Below are 20,101 nucleotides of genomic sequence, written 5' to 3' on the forward strand. Positions count from 1 at the left end.
TTTTTAAATGAGTTTATCCTAGATGAAAAAGGCAAATGACAAAAGTTTGATATCGAGGAACCTCTTGGGGAGACATCAAAGGCACAAGTAAAGATAAATGAACTTGTATCATTAACACAAGATACACAACCTTTACGTAGAACTCGTAGAACTAGTAGAACTTTGATGTAAGCTAATAAATCTTATGGCATTCACCCATATGAAGGGTGGACTTAAATTCTTAAGGGTGTCTAAGGATATTGTTAATGTAATGTTTATAAATCAGTAATTTCCTAAGAAAAATTATTATGTAAGCATTAAGTTATGTTAGAGTTAGTAAGCCAAGAAGATCAAGATGAGGAATGCATGAAGAGAAGTGTGTTGATCAAGGTTCAAGATCGAAGCAATTTCATTAAGTATGATTCAATGTTCAATTCATGTAGAAAAGGTAATTTGAGTTAGAGATGGTGCATTCATTCTAGGTGGTTAGATTCATATGCATATGTGTGTATCTTGTTTTGTAAGTATGTTGGTTATTAAAAATGTTTTCGGAATAAAAAAGTATGAAAAATCTGGTTTAAAATGAATTTTTGGCCTAAAATTATTTTTAAAATTTCATCCTAGAGGATCGATCCTATGATTTCCACATCTTTTGATTAGGTCTTGGTCGACTGTATTTTGTAGTGCAAGTTTGATCAGTGTAAGTATACTGTTGTAAAATTTTATTTACTCGCAAATATACGAGTCTAGTAGTATACTAATGAGGTCGAACCTCAAGGAGTGATGCAAAACGATACACTAAGCTTAAACTTAAGTTAATTTAAAACTAACCTAATTTGGAAATTTTGTTGGTTTGTGAGGCAACTTAAAATAAAATGCAACTAAAGTAAAAAGCAAATGAAGTAGATGAAAAGAGAATAAAGTAAATAAAGGTGCAAGAATTTAAATATTAAATCTAGAAAGGAAAATAACAACTTTTTGGTTTTAGAAGCTAAACAATGGTATAAGAACCAAGGTTAGGGTTTCACACCACTTATGAACATATTAAGTGAGATTTTTAATAATTTCCCAAAAAGGGGGGCACCCAAGAGTCACTTGATGCCCTCTTACAAAGATAAATATGAATTGAGCACAAAAATTGAAGATTTATATGGTAGATCTTGATTTTGCTTAGAAAATACAAACTTTAAGCCACTCAAGTGAACCAAAACTATGGAACAACTAGAGTTCAAAAAAAGTTTGTGTTTTAAAAGATTAACCATAAAGCTGAAATGTGGAAAGAAGATCTAACTACCCATAATATATGACATTATGGGTGAAAGATGATCTCTTTCTCATTTTAATATTAAAATCTAGAGCTTGTAGGATCTTAAACAAGGAAAAAATTACATAAAGACCTCACTTAATAATATTCATGGTGGTGCTACCCCCTTACCTTGGTAAAGGGGTTTAGTGACCACCCATGAGTATAGATCTTAAAAAAAGAAAGAAATAAATAAATAAATAAGCATGTAATTTAAAGAACAAGAAAATAAATAACACTACTAACCATAAAGTAAAGAACTACATAAAATACAAAGTATAAAATAAATAAAAGATTAGGAGAAGAGAGAAGAGAGACATAAATTAAAGTTAAACATAAAGTAAAGAACTACATAAAATAAAGGGCATAAAGTAAATAAAAAATTAGGAGAAAAGAGAAGAGAGACATAAATTAAAGTTTCATTAATTAAAAGTGCAAGAAAATTACATTCCTATTCTCTCTCAAACATCATAGCCAAAGGGCTTGAGAGATAAATCTTAGGAGAATACTAGAAAAAGGTAGAAAATTAAAATGTAGAGTAACAAACTGTGAAGAAGGGGCTGAAGGTTCTTTTAAATAGGCAAATACTAGGGCTAGTGATGAGAAAATGATCAGCACAAAAGGCTGGTGCAAGGCTGGACACAGCTGGGATCGCCACATGTTGCATGCTGATTGGCTGAGAGAGGATATTTGTGAAAAGAGAGAGAGATTGAAGGAAAAAGAGTCGTTAGGCTGGTCTTGGTGCGCCACGTGTTGCTCCAGGAGTGGCTGGGAGATTGATTAATCAAATCAACTCGCTGGTCGGAAGGAAAATAGAAGCGGCTGGCGGTAGGGGTGGGCATTTTAACCGTGCACCGCCAAAACCGGCCGAACTGCACCGGTAAAACACCGTAAAAAAATGTGTTGACAAAAAAAAGTCAACACCGCAAAGAAAACCGAACCGCACCGGTTCCTTTCGGTTCCACACTTCATTTAACCAAACCGCATCGAACCACACCGCATAAATAAAACAAATATATATTTTTATATTTTATACCATTTTTATATACTTTTTATACATATTAATACCATTTTTATATACTTTTTATACATATTTATACCATTTTTATATACTTTTTATACACATTTTTATGTTCATTAACTTGTAGTTGTAGTCACTGATTGTATAATTGTATTTGTTTTTAACTTTTAAGTTTTAAGCACTAAAACAAAGTTCAATGTGTGAGCCTTTTTGGTTTAATTCATTGAATCAACTTGTAAACTTTTTTTTTTTTTGCCAAAACTTGTTAATTAGGTTGGGTTTGCATCATTAAAATAATTGGGCTTAGGCTTAAAAAAACAAAGTTGAAGCCCAAAAGTGCCAATATGAATAATAACCTATTAGGCTCAGAACCGTAGTGGAGAACCGCACCGCACCTTAAATGGTTTGGTTTGGTTTGGTTTTTCTCTTCCCTTTCGGGTTTTTAGCACCGAACCGTACCGTATAGGAACGTCCGACGCGGCGCACGGTTCCGGGGGTGAAATGGGCCGAACCGCACTGCGTCCAACCCTAGCTGGCGGCTTGGAGCTGGCTGAGTGGCTGCATGGGAGAACGTGAGAGAAAGAAAGAAGGGGGGCCGGCTTAGTGTGTGAGCTTGGTGGCTTGCAGCTTGGAAGTGGCTCACATGGGTGAGTTGCTGATTTGCGGAAGAGAAAAAGGAGTCCACATGTCACTCAAGAAGTGGCTGAAGATAATATTAATCAAAAGAAAAGAGGGAGGCGGAAGGCTACAAGGCTAGGGAGGAAAAATTGTCGCCGCGTGTCACTTTGGTATTGGCTGGAGCCAATATTAATCAACATCATTTGGGCGGAAGCTTTCTGTTGGCGAGTGACTCTTCGCCTCTCGCGGGCCTGGGCTTCAGTTGTGAGTTTGGCCGGACTGGGCTCCTTCTTTCTTTCAATTCATTTTGGGCCGGCTGCTCTTTTTTCTTTTAGGCTTCCCACTTTCTTTTAATTAAACTTACAAAATTTAAATAAACTAATTAATAAAAATTCTAATTTTAAATCTAGCCTAAATGAAAAATAAATGCAACCTAATAAAATCTAAGAATTATGACAAAAACTAATAAAAATCTACTAATTAACTAAATAATAAAAATTAAAATTAAAACACTAAAAATGCTAAAAGGCATAGACAAAAATGTATGGTTTTAAGGATACAATATGTATATAAATTAAGCTCAACAAATACCCCTAAACCTACATTTTGCTAGTCCTCGAGCAAAACTAAGATAAAAAGAAATTGATTACTTCAAATTTTCTCAAAGAAATTCTATCATTCTAATTCATAAACTTTGGAAACAAAATTTAACTACCCTAACACTTAAACATGCACTTAAGAATATGAACAAGAGATCAAATATTATTCAAAGTGGTAAAATCATCTTTAAAGATTCTAACCTCAGAGTATAAGTGCACAAAGCCAACAAAGAATGCAAATTTCAATCTCTAAGTAAAATAAAATTAAATCACTTTTGGAAAATATGCTTTGACTCCAATTCTCACAAGATAAATCACTCTCAAATGAAGCACATGGAGATAGGTTAACTATTTTCTCTCAAGTTATATATGAGTATGAGTAAATGTGAACAATTTTCAAAAATAACTCACATATATGTATCATGAAGAACGAAAATCTAGAAAAAGACAAGATCTCATGAAAGGAAATCAAATACATGAAAATTTTAAATCAAGCACTTTAATTCCTATTCGTTCTCTCTCCACATTCTAACCAAACTCTTCCTAAGATCAAATATGACTTTTATTGGCTTGTAATGTAAGGTTAAGGTGGAAAATGTAAGACACTTCTGAGAAAGTTTATTTGAAAATAAAATGATACTAAGGCATGTCTTTTTCTCTCATTTGGTTTTTTTTTTTTTTACTTTTTCTAACAATCTTCAGAAAGGAGGGTGATAGTGTAAAACAAACGAAAAAGACTTAAAACTAAGGCTTAAAAGGGATACTAGTGATAAAGTTTTATTTAATGACAAAGGATGGCAAGAAAGGCTCAAACTAAAACACAAATGGCCTAAAATCATTTCCTAAGTCAAGTATGGTTATGATGCTTCAATTGAACTAAATGAGCTTAAAGTGCAATGATTCAAAATTCAATGTCATTTTCAAGTAATTGACCAAACAAGAAAAAATAATGAGATCATTAACGAAAAAATGTGGACCCAAGAAAAATTTAGAGATAAATGTATAACACTCACAAAAATAGAATGGCTCTAAGCTTAGTAGGGTCAAGTCTCCACTATTTTTCCTTAGGTAATTCAATTCAAATTTCACTCTTCAATTTCAAAATGCAATTATTGGCTTAAGTGCAAAAATATTCCAAGTTCAAGAATTGAAAAATGATTCTATCATGAAAATAATAGGAAATCTAATGAGAGATATTCTTATTTTGCATGCAAAAATGTTAAAGTAGAGAATCATGTATTTCTGAAGCTAAGCATTGAATGCAAGAAAATCAATCTCATCATAGTGAAGCAATCAACACAAAAACAAAACTAAAACTTTTTTTTTTTTTACTAGAAAAGTACTAGAAAATTCAAGAAAAATTTCAAAACTTCACTCCCAAACCTAAATCAAACATTGTCCTCAATGATTGGAAATGAAAACATGATAATGACAAGAAATAAGAACGAAGATGGTGAAAAGAAATTACCTGAAAGATGATACTCTCATTTCTTTGAAATTACCAACAATGAAACTCAATAAATAATGAATGATAATTCCCAAAGATATGAAGAGAATATACACATAAAAAGAAAGAAAAACAAAAGAAAAGAAAAGAAAAATCCTAAATTAATTAACTAAACAAAAAACATTAATCATGATAAACCGGATCACAAAGTAAGACTTCCTCAACTTCATAATTTTGGAACTCAAGAAATGGTTTCAATCTTTGACCATTGACTTTAAAAACATCACCATTTTTAGGATTTTCAATTTCAACCGCCTCATGAGGAAAAATAGTGCGAACAAGAAAAGGACCAGTCCAACAAGACTTAGGAAAAAGATGCAAACGAGAATTATACAAAAGGACTTTTTGATTAAGTGAAAAAGTTTTCCTCAAAATGTGTTTATCATGGAACACTTTCATACGGTCCTTGTAAGTTTTAGCACAATCATATGCATCATTCCTTAGTTCCTCAAGCTTATTTAACTAGAGCTTCCTATGAGTCCCTGCTTTGTCTAGAGCAAAATTAAATTGTTTTATGGCCCAAAATGCTCTATGTTCCAATTCAACAGGTAGATGACACGCTTTCCAAAAACTAAGCAATAAGGAGACATTCCAATAGAGGTTTTAAAAGCAGTTCGATAAGCCCACAATGCATCAATGAGTCGCAAAGACCAATCTTTTTGGGATTGGTTAACTGTTTTCTCCAAGATATGCTTAATCTCCTTATTAGAAATCTCAACTTGACCACTTATTTGGGGATGTTAAGGGGTGGCTACTCAATGGGTGACGCCATAATTTTTGATTAAATGTTCAAATGGCTTATTACAAAAATGCTTCCCACCATCACTAATGATAGCGCGTGGGGTCCCAAATCGAGTGAAAATGTTTTCCTTAAAGAAACGAAGCACTACTCTATGGTCATTGGTTTTACATGCAATTGCCTCTACCCACTTGGACACATAATCCACACCCACAAGTATGTACAAATTGCCAAAGAAATTAGGAAAAGGTCCCATAAAATCAATGCCCCAAACATCAAAGATTTCTATAACAAGGATTGGGTTTAAAGGCATCATGTTTCTCCTAGTGAGACTCCCAAACTTTTGGCATCTCTCACAAGATTGACAATACACATGGGCATCACGAAAAAGGGAAGGCCAATAGAAACCACATTGAAGGATCTTGGCGGCGGTTTTCATAGCACTAAAGTGGCCTCTACAAGCATAGTCATGACAAAAAGAAATGATATTGGATTGCTCACTATTCGGGGCACATCTCCTAATGATTTGATCAGGGCAATATTTGTATAAGTAAAGATCATCCCAAAAATAATGCTTGACCCTAGCTAGAAACTTAGATCTATCTTGCTTGGTCCAATGGGAAGGCAGCTCATTAGTGACAAGGAAATTCACAATATCCGCATACCATGGTGTTTGGCATGGGAAACAAGCATAAGTTGCTCATCAGGAAATGTCTCAGTGATGGGAATGAATTCCTCACATGACTCAACTATCAATCTAGAAAGATGATCGGCAACCACATTTTCGGACCCCTTTTTGTCACGGATTTCAATGTCAAATTCTTGTAGCAAAAGGATCCAACGGATTAGGCGGGGTTTAGCATCTTTTTTAGACAAAAGGTATTTTAAAATCGTATGATCGGAATAAAAATAACCTTGGTGCCTAAAAGGTAAGACCTAAACTTGTCTAACGCAAAGACAACCGCCAAAAGTTCTTTTTCAGTGGTGGAATAGTTGAGTTGGGCATCAGTGAGGGTCTTGCTTGCATAGAAAATGACATGGGGCAACCTACCAACTCGTTGGCCCAAAACGGCACCTATGACGTAATTGGATGCATCACACATAATTTCAAATGGTTCACTCCACACGGGAGGTCTAATGATGGAAGCAGAGGTCAAAAAAGACTTAATTTATCAAAGACATAGATACAATCATCATCAAAGACAAAAGAGGAATCCTTGGCAAGTAATTTGCACAAGGAACGTGAAATTTTGCTAATATCTTTAATGAATCTTCGATAAAAATCGGCGTGTCCTAAGAAAGATATAATTTCCTTAATAGTACGTGGAGGTGGAAGATTAGAAATTAGATCAACTTTAGCCTTATCAACCTCAATTCCCTTAGAAAATTTAAACGTCTTTAGGGCTCACGAGAAGTCTTAGTGTTATCTTTTAAGTGGATCCTATGCATGACAATGGATGAAGAAATGCCTTTAATGTCAGCAATGGACCAACCTATGGCTTCCTTATGTTCCCTCAAAATTTCCACAAGCTTATATTCTTGCTCATCATTTAAATCGGAGGCTATGATCACGGGCAAGGTATCGAAAGATCCTAAAAACACATACTTGAGATTATCAGGTAATGATTTTAGATCTAGCTTGGGTGGCTCAACAGTGGAAGGAAGTGGTGGATTTTTGGAAATAGGAAGAGGTTCTACCCTTGGTTTCCAATTGGTGGTGTTTATGATGGGTGTAGAGTCCAAAAGTGCATTGACTTCTTCTATGGCTTTATTAAAATCAAAGTTACAACCAAAGTAGGCTAAGCATGCTTCTAGTGCGTCCTCAACACTATCCCTATGGAAAGAGTTTACCACTATATGTTCGATTAAATTAATCTTACAAATGATATCCTCACCCTCTTGTGGTTGGTGACTTATGTTAAAAATATTAAGATCTATAGTTAAATTCTCAAACGACAAATTCATGACTCCATTCCTACAATTAATTTGAGCATTTCCGGTGGCAAAGAATGGACGTCCTAAAATTACCGGAATTTGATCACAAGCATTGGTCACGAGTTGAGTGTCAAGCACAATGAAATCCACAGGAAAATAAAACTCATTTACTTTGACCAAAACATCTTCCACCATTCCCTTAGGAATTTTAACCGACCTATCCGCTAAAGAAAGAGTCACCAAGGTTGGTTTCATCTCTCCTAAGCCAAGTTGTACATAAACGGAGTATGGTAAAAGGTTCACGCTTGCTCCTAAATCTAGCAATGCCCTTTCTATATGATGAGTTCCTATCGTGCATGCAATGGTAGGACTGTCACCGGGGTCCTTTTACTTAACCGGAATTCGATGCTTAATAATTGAACTAACTTGTTCGGTGAGAAAGGCTTGCTTTGGAACGTTGGTTCTTCTTTTTATGGTGCAAAGGTCTTTCAAAAATTTTGCATAAGAATGCACTTGTTTGATGACATCTAAGAATGAGATATTAATATGGACTTGCTTGAACATTTCTAGGATGTCATTAAATTGTGCATTTTTCTTTGTCTTAGTTAGGGGTGGGCATTTATTATCGAAATACCGAAACCGAAACCGAACCCGTACCATACCGTACCGTGTCAATTTTATACCGAAAAACAATACCGATTACATACTGTACCAATACTGTACCAATACCGTACCGTACCGATTCTAAATCGGTATGGTATAGGTATGAAACTTTCAATACCGTAATATACCGTACCGTACCAAATTATATTTAATTTAATTATTTAATATTTTTTTAATTAGGTGTTGCCATATTAGTGGCTATTTGGGCAAAGGGAAAGGAAAAATAGTGTAGACTGTTTGGTGATATTGCAGCCTGCAAGTACTAACTAAGTAGTGTTTATTGTAGGCTTAAGTACTAACTATCATTGTGTATTTGTGTTGACTGCTTGTAATAACTAATAAGCCATAAGGCTTAAGTACTACTATTGTTTTTGACTGTTTGTACTTTGTAATAAGCCATAAGGCTTAACTATTTTGGCTTTGAGGACTGTCAGGTTGGGTTTTGTTTTATCTTTTGGTTGGGAAAAAATATTTCTTTTTTGTAAGTTGTAACTGAATAACTCAGTGCACACTGCATTCTATTCTATGCTGTTATTGTTTGTGATTTCTAATTCTATACAGCCAAATATTTACAATGTAAAGTTAGACAATTACTAGCAAATGATTGACAATTAATATGTAAGAATAAAAGTGCAAGCGATTGAGAGTATGTCTTTTTGGTCGTTAAATGTTGTTTTTTGAAAAAAAAAAAAAAAGAAGTTTAAAATGTTGGCACATACCGAAACCATACCGAACCATACCGAATTCATAAAACACTGGTATGGTATGGTACCAGTTTTAAAAATGTCAATACCGTACCGATACCATACCGAATAAAAATTTCGGTATGGTATCGGTATGGGGCTCATACCGTCCTATACCGTACCGTGCCCACCCCTAGTCTTAGGCAACCTATGAGGAAATGAGGCTTTGGGGACAAAAGTTGGAGAAAGATCAACAATGAAAGACTCTTTTTCTTTTGATTTGACAATATATGTGATCAACATTACGCTCTAGACCACCTAATCCATTTTTTTTCATTTTTTTCATCTTTTTCTTTTTCCAAATTGGGCATTTGAACTTTATTATCAATTTGTCTACCCGACCTAAGGGTTGTAATTGACTTGATATGCTCATGAGTATTGGATAAACTAGATGCATCAACATGAAATTGACTCTTTGGATTAGGAATGGGTTGACTTGGAAATTTTCCTTTCTCTCTTTCTCCCACAATGTTAGCTAATTGACCAATTTGATGTTCTAGCTTCACAATGGCTTGTGTATTTTGGTGGGTGGAAGCTTTAACCTCAACAAAGGCTTGACCAGTCAATTGCATGAACGTTTGGAGTGTGTCCTTTAAAGGAGATGATGGATTTTGTTGTGGGGCAACACTTTGTGGAGTAGGATGAGGAACATGGGGAACATGGGAATATGAGGGATTGGGAGGACGGAATGAATTGTTTGGCATTGAATTTCCTCCTAAATGTGTTTAGGGTTGGCCTTGTCTCCAAGAAAAATTTGGGTGATTCTTCCAATTGGGGTTGTAGGTCTCGGAAAAGGTGCCTTGGTTCACAAACGGCTTCCTAAAATTGTTAAGGGCATTTGCATGTTCAACATTACTCTCGGAAAAAGTATACAAGGACATGCTTGAACATTATGCATCGGGCTAGCACAATGAGAACAAACCTCATTCTGGACATGGTTAAAAGCACTCATGGTTTGACTCAAGGCCAAGGCCTCCACCTTTCTTGTTAGGCTCTCAATCTTAGACCCTAAGTCTACATCACCTCTTACTTCATATATCCCCCCACGCTTTGGTTCTTTGGCTTGCCTATCATGTGGGTTGGAGAAATCTCATTGTTGAGAATTTTCGGACAATTTTTTAAAGAAATCATAGGCTTGCTCTTCCCCAAGATTTAAAAACGCACCCCTATTCATGGACTCTACCATATTGCGATTTATTTGAGTTAAACCATTGTAAAAGTATTGCACCAAACGCCACGTCTAAAAACCATGGTGAAGACATCTTAAAATTAAATCCTTGAATCGCTCCCAACTCTCATAAAACTGCTCATCGTCTTTTTGTCTAAACTGCGAAATGTCTCTCCTAAGCGCGTTAGTCCTAAACATTGGGAAAAAATTTGACAAATTTTTTTTAACAAGTTGATCCCATGAAGTGATGGAACCGAGGGGTTTGGAATTCAACCAAGCTTCCGCTTTGTTCTTAACCTAAAATGGGAATAAACGGAGACGCACAGACTCATCGGGAAAATTTTGGTATTTAGAGGTTGAACAAATTTTAATGAATTCTTTAACATGTGTGTACGGGTCTTCTTGATCCAATCCGTGGTAAGAGGTCAACAATTGAATGATGTGGGGTTTAATCTCAAAATGGGTTGTCGTAGTGTGGGGCAAAACTATGCAAGAAGGGGTGTCAATGATAACGGAAGCAAAATACTCTCTTAACGGACGAATTTCAATGTTTTCACCTATTTCAATTATCGATTCAATTCTTTTTCTTAAATGTCTAAGTGTTTTCTCAATTTCAAAGTCAAAAAGTGTTAAATCGTGATTCAATGAACGACGACCAAGCATACACTAGACGGCTTTCAGGAAAAGAATTTTTCAAAAACTATATATATATATTTTTTAAGATTTTTTTAAAAAATTTTTCTTAATTTAATTAACTACCCCTCTTAGACGAAAATATGGACAAACTAACAAACAAAGCAAACACAACCAAACAAAATCACAAAACAAAGAGTTAATCCAAACAAGCAATTTAATTATCTTTGATTTAGCCTTGGGAGGTGTCTTTTAGACAATCCTAATCTTGATTAAGCACTTGACAAGCTCCTCTTCTTTTTCAAAGCAAATTTGTGGCGTACCGTTATAAGGTTCTCAAAAATACAACCAGACCGGTTCCGGAAGGGGTGGAGGAGTCACATACGGTTTCTCTTAAAAACCAGTCTTCTTTAAGCATCAAGATGATTGCAACCTTAAAGAACCTTTCTAGACATTGTACTTTCAAAAACACTCACCGGAGTATCTACTAATTGACTCCTTCCAAAAGGGTCCTATAAGCTTCGTGAACCCTTTGGCCAATGTCTACTTGATTTTAATTAAATTGAGTTTGAGATTAACAAATGCAAGAGATGGTTAGCCTAGGTGGGCAAGGACTTGGTGATGAAATCCAATCCTTATCTTGTTAGGGTGAATGCCCTTACTAGTTGATTATGCAAGAATGCTAATTGAATATGCAACAATCCAACAAAACAACGATATATGGAAGTTGAAATTGCACAAGTAAGGCAAACACCACTCAAGAAAGCTTTAAAAAGAAAAAGTTTAGAGTATACCACTAGTGTGGTGACATTAGCCATAACACACTAGGAGAAGGCAACCAAACTTTTGCTAACAATTCCTCTTTCTTAATGACTACACATTTGCAAACTTCTTCCCAATGCAAGCACTAAAAAGAAAAATACTAGAATAAATACTAAAACTATAACAAAAGGAGAAAAGGAAATAGAACTAAAATAAAAATAAACAAGAGATGGAAATAGGAAAAAAGAAATGAAAGAAGAGGAAATATAAATTACCTTATCTAATGTTGCAATGGATAAGATGCACAAGACAACAATAAATAAGATCTAAACAAATTATACTAAATGACAAAAATATATGAGTTTTTTTTTTTAACAAAAAATACAAAAACAATAAGAAAAATTCAACAATTGAAACTAGATGCAACAACCTAAAGACAACAAAGAAATAAATATGTTAATAGATATATAATTTTTTTTATATATTTTTTTTAAATGGCAAAGAAGACAAAATTAAAGGTAAAGAAAATAAAAGATGATGCTAGATACTAGTTATGGAAGCTATAAAGAAAGAGGAAACTATAAATATGCTAAATAAAAGCAAGAATTTCTATTTATCACAAGCACAAAATAAAGAAGACCACAAAAATAATAAACTAAAAATGGTAAAGTATAAATATATATTTGTTTTTCTTTCTTTTCTTGGCACCTACAAGAGAAGAGATGCAAGAAAGTGTAAAGAAAAATAAATTTTTTTGTTTGTTTTTTTTTTTTCGGCATTTATAAAAGTGAGAAAAAGAACAAGGAAACTAAAAAAAAAAAAATACTAATTAAAGGAAAATTTGAAATTTTTTTTAATATATGAATTTTTTTTTTGCTTAGAAAAACAAAATAAATGAAAACCAGTGGAAGATTTAAACTAACAAAAAGCCTAAACTAGTGCATCAAAACACTCTCCGGCAACGGCGCCAAAAACTTCTTGTGAAATTTTATTTACTCGCAAATATACGAGTCTAGTAGTATACTAACGAGGTCGAACCTCAAGGAGTCATGCAAAACGATACACTAAGCTTAAACTTAAGTTAATTTAAAACTAACCTAGTTTGAAAATTTTGTTGATTTGTGAGGCAACTTAAAATAAAATGCAACTAAAGTAAAAAGCAAATGAAGTAGTTGAAAAAATAATAAACTAAATAAAGGTGTAAGAATTTAAATATTAAATCTAAAAAGGAAAATAACAATTTTTTTGTTTTAGAAGCTAAACAATGGTATAAGAACCAAGGTTAGGGTTCCACACCACTTATGAACATATTAAGTGAGATTTTTAGTAATTTCCCAAAAAGGGGGGCACCCAAGAGTCACTTGATTCCCTCTTACAAAGATTAATATGAATTGAACACAAAAATTGAAGATTTATATGGTAGATATTGATTTTGCTTAGAGAATACAAACTTTAAGCAACTCAAGTGAACCAAAACTAAGGAACAACTAGAGTTCAAAAAAAGTTTGTGTTTTAAAAGATTAACCATAAAGCTAAAATGTGGAAAAAAAAAATCTAACTACCCATAATATATGACATTATGGGTGAAAGATGATCTCTTTCTCATTTTAATATCAAAATCTAGAGCTTGTAGGATCTTAAACAAGGGAGAAATTAACATAAAGACCTCACTTAATAATATTCATGGTGGTGCTTCCCTTGGTAAGGGGGTTTAGTGACCACCCATGAGTTTAGATCTTAAATAAAGAAGGAAATAAATAAGCATGTAATTTAAATAACAAGAAAATAAATAACACTACTAACCATAAAGTAAAGAACTACATAAAATATAAGGCATAAAATAAATAAAAGATTAGGAGAAGAGAGAAGAGAGACATAAATTAAAGTTAACCATAAAGAAGGAAATAAAGAAGCATGTAATTTAAAGAACAAGAAAATAAATAACACTACTAAGCATAAAGTAAAGAACTACATAAAATACAAGGCATAAAGTAAATAAAAGATTAGGAGAAGAGAGAAGAGAGACATAAATTAAAGTTAACCATAAAGTAAAGAACTACATAAAATAAAATGTATAAAGTAAATAAAAGATTAGGAGAAAAGAGAATAGAGATATAAATTAAAGTTTTATTAATTAAAAGTGCAAGAAAATTACATTCCTATTCTCTCTCAAACATCATAGCCAAAGGGTTTGAGAGAGAAATCCTAGGAGAATACTAGAAAAAGGCAGAAAATTAAAATGTAGAGTAAAAAACTGTGAAGAAGGGGCTGAATGTTCTTTTAAATAGGCAAATACTAGGGCTAGTGATGAGAAAATGACCAGCACAAAAGGCTAGTGCAAGGCTGGACACAGCTGGGATCGCCACATGTCGCATGCTGATTGGCTGAGAGAGGATATTTGTGAAAAGAGAGAGATGGAAGGAAAAAGAGTCGTTGGGCCGGTCTTCATGCGCCACGTGTTGCTCCAAGAGTGGCTAAGAGATTGATTAATCAAATCAACTTGCTGGTCGGAAGGAAAATAGAAGCGGCTGGCGGCTTGGAGCTGGCTGAGTGGCTGCATGGGAAAATGTGAGAGAGAGAGAAGGGGGGCCGGCTTGGTTTGTGAGCTTCGTGGCTTGTGGCTTGGAAGTGGCTCACATGGGTGAGGTGCTGATTTGCGGAAGAGAAAAGAGGGGTAAGGAGTCCACGTGTCACTCAAGAAGTGGCTAAAGGTAATATTAATCAAAAGAAAAGAGGGAGGCGGAAGGCTACAGCGCTGGGGAGGAAAAATTTCCGCCACGTGTCACTTTGGTATTGACTGGAGCCAATATTAATCAACGTCATTTGGGCGGAAGCGTTCTGTTGGCGAGTGACTCTTCGCCTCCCGCGGGCTTGGGCTTCAATTGTGAGTTTGGCCGGACTGGGCTCCTTCTTTCTTTCAATTCATTTTGGGCCGGTTGCTCTTCTTTTTCTTTTGGGCTTCCCTCTTTCTTTTAATTAAACCTACAAAATTCAAAGAAACTAATTAATAAAAATTCTAATTTTAAATCTAGCCTAAATGAAAAATAAGTGCAACCTAATAAAATCTAAGAATTATGACAAAAACTAATAAAACCCACTAATTAACTAAATAATAATAATAAGAATTAAAACACTAAAAATGCTAAAAGGCATAGACAAAAATGTATGGTTTTAAGGATAAAATATGTATATAAATTAAGCTCAACATATACAATGGTACAAATGGTAAGGTATAATTTAGAGAAGTATAAGTCATTAAAGGTTGGGCTCAAATAACCCCACCCTTTTGACCAACTAAAAAGAAATAGTTTCATCCTTCAACTTACCAAGAAAATGCATTGTTAGGACTTAGAGTAACGTGTCACTATAATATAAGCCAAATACTTAAATCCTTAATTTTGAGACATAATGCCAATACAATTAACATATTTTGAAGAGTATTTTAAAGATGAAGCAAGCTACCAATACTATTAATTATAAATATCAACCCAAAAGTATGTAATGTTTGACACTTTGTTTTTCGTACTAAATTTTTTGACAATTTGTTTTTCGTACTAAATTTTTGACACTTTATCCCCCAAACTTAATACCGTCAAATACCTTATTCAAAATTTTTTTTTTCAAATAATGTTGCTTAATATCGATTTGCATTAAGATAAATTAGAAAAGGGGTATTCATTGTGTACAAAAAAAACAAAGTATAATTCCTTAAAATGTTTGGGATTTTTTATTAGTTATATTTAGATGGTTTCCACATTTTTTTCTTAGGTATTGGTCGGTCGTATTTTAGTAGTGTAAGTCTAATCGGCATAAATATATCATTATACAAACAGTAGTGTATAATTCAGATAAGTATTAACCATTTAAAAGTTGAGTTCAAATAACCCCTCCTTTTGACCAACTACAGTAAAATAATTTTACCCATCAACTTACGAAGAAAATGTATTATTATGACTTAGAGTAACGTGTTACACTTTGTTTTTCGTACTAAATTTTGACACTTTGTTTTCCGTACTAAATTTGTTTACACTTTTATGCGACTTATTAAAGGTTTCATGCGAACATGCAATTCATGCCATACACTATAAAGGAGGGAAGACAGTTGAGGAATATGTTGATTAATTCATGCAATTTAGTAAAAACTTATATGAAGTCTTATGACAGTACGGTATCGGAACTCGGTATGGGTGTTTCGGTACGTATGGTAACCGTACCGAACCCACCCCTAATATCAAGACTCGTAAAGAATACTCAGGTAATCCAGTTATTAATACTTTTTAGAAAATTAAGAAATAGTTTGTGCAATGGTATCATTAATACTATTAAGGACTTATGCATGCAAGCCAAACATCAATAGCCTTAACATCAACAAGTGGTGGGAAGAGATATGATCGAAGAAGGCTTAAAGGCTCAACTTTCATGATTCACTATGTTTTTTGGAAGAGTTGATTGGAGCAATAATATGTCCTTCAACTTTTCCTCGATTCCCACTTTAGTCCTCTTACTCATTTTTAAATTTAGGGGTCCTTAAACTTTTCCAATTATTCCATTTTAGTCTATTATGTCTATTCTGTTAAAAATTCTATTAATATTGGTCACATGACCACTTTTTTAAAGGACAAAAAAGTTCATCCACATTAGAATATTAATTTAAACTATCATCCTTAAAAAAAGTGGTCATGTGACCATTTTTAACAGAATTCTTAACGGAATAGACAAAAGTAGGAAAAGTGGAAAAGTGGAAAAGTGTACGGAGCCCTAGTTTAAAAAATGAGTTGGAGGACTAAAGTGAGAATTGAGGAAAAGTTGAAGAACTATTGCTCCATTTAACCCTTTTTGGAATGTTGTATAAGATATTGTTATGTCTATTTTCTGGAATGTGCATTTTTGGAACTTGGCAGTCATCAATTTATGTTTAGGTATATGGATTTTGAAAAGTTGCCTAACTTTGGATATTTGATTTTGGCAGTTATCAGTCATTGGTTTAGGTTTCAATAATGCTAGTTGTCCCACATTTTTTTTCCCACATTTGTATCCCACCTGATGTGTCATTACTTTACTGGAAGGGTATTTTCTTTTTCTTTTTTAGGTTTTATTTTTTAATTTTTAGTGTCCAATATATGAATGCCATGTAAGATAGTATGAAATTGTGGTATAAAAATATGGTAAGTGTAGCATTACTGTTTAGGTTTAGGTCAATAAATTAGGATACTTGATTGTTGAGCTCAATTTATATATATTTTATATCCTTTAAATCTTACATTATAGTCCTTGTCTTTTAGCATTTTTTGTATTTTATTTCTTGTTTTAATTAATTACTTAATTATATGGTTTTATTGATTTTTACTTTATTTCCTAGATTTTATTAGGATTTACTAGTTTTATTTTATTTTATTTTTATTAGTTTGTTTTAATTTTTGTAGGCTTTTAAAATTGAAAAATCCCAAAAGAAAAGCCCAAAATTGAAAAAAGGGAGAAGAAGAATGAAATGCACCTAATTAATTACATAGTTGAAAGCTTTGAATCAATTATATGATTTCTTTGAATAAATTACATGATTTCTTACATGGTTCTCATTGATGAACATATGTATCTCATGACTCATGATCCTTCAAAATTTCATTAGCGGCAAAACTAGTATATGACCATATAGAGTGTACTTTTATCCAACAGATAACAAATCTTGTCCAATCATATAGTCAATGGACAAGTATGTTTCATGTGTAGAAAATAGCCTTCATTATTTTCATATAGTGCCATAATAAACATAGATTCAGATAACCCCTTGTAAATACCAATTTATAACCCTTTACGTACACATTAGACAAAATGTCTCAAAGTAACAATATAATGCATCCATTCCTAATTAATGCTCTTCTACTTGATACACGAAATAGTTGTAAATACAAGTTTCAGGGGAAAATTATACTGCATAACCAACTTCTAGTCTAAAACTCAAGTTCAAGTTTCACGTTATTGTTGCCTTCAAACTTGGACTCAACACTTCCTCCAACTAGTTCACACACAAGCACTCAACTAAGTTGACTTTCTGGTTTTACCAAAATTCTTCCAACTCCAAAACAGAGGAAGATAAAAAAAAAAAATAAAGAGAAAAAAAACTCAACCTTAATTATGGCAAAGAAAATAGGGTATGTTTGCTAGAAGGGTTCTAAAAAAAAAAAAATCTTTCGTGCCATTGAAAGGAAAAAGTGAGGCTTTGCATCTTATATGCTTCATATCCAAAGTTTGAAAGCAAAACATGAGCCAAGAGCAATCAAAGTAGAAAAATATATTGCATATCTCTACCAATGTGCTGAGAAAACAAATAGAAAATAAGAGTTGCTGCATAAAGAAAAGTTTTAGTACCTAATGCAAACAACAAAATTTAATCCATAACAGTGAAAAACATTACAGCCACCTAACCACTAGATCGACAAGGAATGAAGAAAAAAACTGGTTGCTCAAGCTTCCAATTAAGTCATAATCGAATATACCAGAAAGCTAAACACAAACTCAAAAAAAAAAAAAAACAAAAACAAAAAGCTAAATACAAACTCAATAAATCAACAACACAAAAACCCATCTTTTTGGGAGCCCACGTACATATCTTTGAACATTCAATTACCCCATATTCTTTGAACCTAAAAAATCCTCTTTGAAAAGTTATGGGTTTCTGCCAAATTTTGATGAGTAGGTGCATGGGCCTGTGTCAAGAGTAGGTGGCGACGTATTATGGTTTTGGCGGGAAAAGATTTGTCACGTCAATTAAAATTTCTCTTCATCCAAGTCTAGACTAGGTGAAATTATTATGTGTGACCGTAACAATACGTGTCATGATAACGTGGTATTACCGATCCATTTAAATTATAACACGTGTATAATTTTTAAACCCTAAATCCTAATAAATACCCTTAAAATTATACACGTGTTATAATTTAAATGGATTGGTAACATTATGTCATTATGACACGTGATATTACGATTACATATAATAATTTTTCATTGAGTGGAACTTAACACCCAACCTGCTGGAATACTTGACAGAATGCTCATTTGCATTCAAGGAGAAAATTTTCGTTTATAAGGGAGGGAGAGATTTTATCACGACACCAAAATATTTTCGTCAAGATTTCGGAAATTTCGGCAAAAATATCGACTTAGGGGTGAGATTTCTGGGTTTCAGTGGTTTCGGCAATAGGGGCGACGACAAGGGGCGAGATGAGGCGGCGAAATCGCCGAGAGAAGAGGAACAGCGAGAGAGACATGAGGTTGGGGAGAGAGAAAGATGAGAGAGATGAAGTCTGGTGTGTGCGGCTGGAAGAGAGAATGAAACAGAAATTCTCAGTTTGGGTTTCTTTTATACTAAACCCTAGTTGGTGAGAAGACTAAAATATCCCTCAACATTCGTTTGTCTGTAACTCTTAAATCGTAACTTCAAAACACGTTCTGTTCGCTTATACGCGCTCGTTGACCCGAGACCTTTCCAACAAGACTAAAATCAAGATTGAGCCTTTCCTAATTTTTATTGTTCCTCGATGGCCCGCAGAAATCACTTAAAATCCAAATAACTCTATCAAAATTAACTTTGAAGTCCGAAAAATGTTCTGTAAAATCCCGTGAGCTCGTCTCAATAAATCTTATTTTTCTATGACTTCAAATTCATTTATTGCCTTCCAAAATTTCTCAGAAAAATTTTAATATCTCCAAATTAATAAGATAATTATCAATAAATCACTATTTACTCCAAAATAAATTAGAAACCAACTTTCTAGGATCTCACAATCTATTTGGATTGTGTTTGGTTATTGAGTTAAGGGGTTTAGAAAATAACAATACATGTCATTTTCTTATTTGTCCACATATGTTTTAAGGACAACTAGTGACCCATTTTTTTAACAGTATTTGTCTCCAATGTGCATTATATTTACCTTATATCATATGAAACCTACTTTATAATTTGGTTTCTTCAATGTAGTAGATAATATGTTAAATAAACATATGGTCATGAATTTTCATCGTTTTTGTCTAATTTTGTCAAAATCGGCAAAAATTTCCATTGAAAATTTTCTCGAAACCAAAATTTTACTCCTTGTTTGCATTTTTTTTATAATTAATGGACGTGCTTGAAATATATATTTGTTTACGAACCCGAACCCGAGCTCAAATTCCAACCCGATTTGTATTAGTATTATACTATAATCTATATAGTAGATTACATTTTAGTTTAAATAAGTAATATAATATTTAGTTGATATATTGTTATTGAAGAGTAACTAGAGATTTTAAAGGAGGTCGAAATATCTATTCTAACTTATATATTTTTGTTTGGAATAAAACCTAAACTATGGTGTTTGGTAGCAATATGATTATGATGTTGTTATTATTATTTTCTCTTCATGTTGAAGCCTTGAAGATATTGCTTGATTTTATT

General features: G+C 33.3%; 1 non-coding gene and 1 pseudogene across 1 annotated transcript; one reads left to right on the top strand and one right to left on the bottom strand.

Moving 5' to 3' along the window:
* Positions 1-5,489: 5,489 nt before the first annotated feature.
* LOC147282787 (uncharacterized) lies at positions 5,490-9,811 on the bottom strand (annotated as a pseudogene).
* Positions 9,812-10,351: 540 nt separating this feature from the next.
* Positions 10,352-10,458, top strand: LOC147282788 (small nucleolar RNA R71). The gene has a single exon (XR_015123196.1). It is a non-coding gene; the product is annotated as a small nucleolar RNA R71 (small nucleolar RNA).
* Positions 10,459-20,101: the final 9,643 nt, after the last annotated feature.

The sequence above is a fragment of the Dryas octopetala genome, chromosome 6, assembly GCF_963921425.1.
Source record: "Dryas octopetala chromosome 6, drDryOcto1.1, whole genome shotgun sequence".
NCBI classification, from domain to species: domain Eukaryota; kingdom Viridiplantae; phylum Streptophyta; class Magnoliopsida; order Rosales; family Rosaceae; genus Dryas; species Dryas octopetala.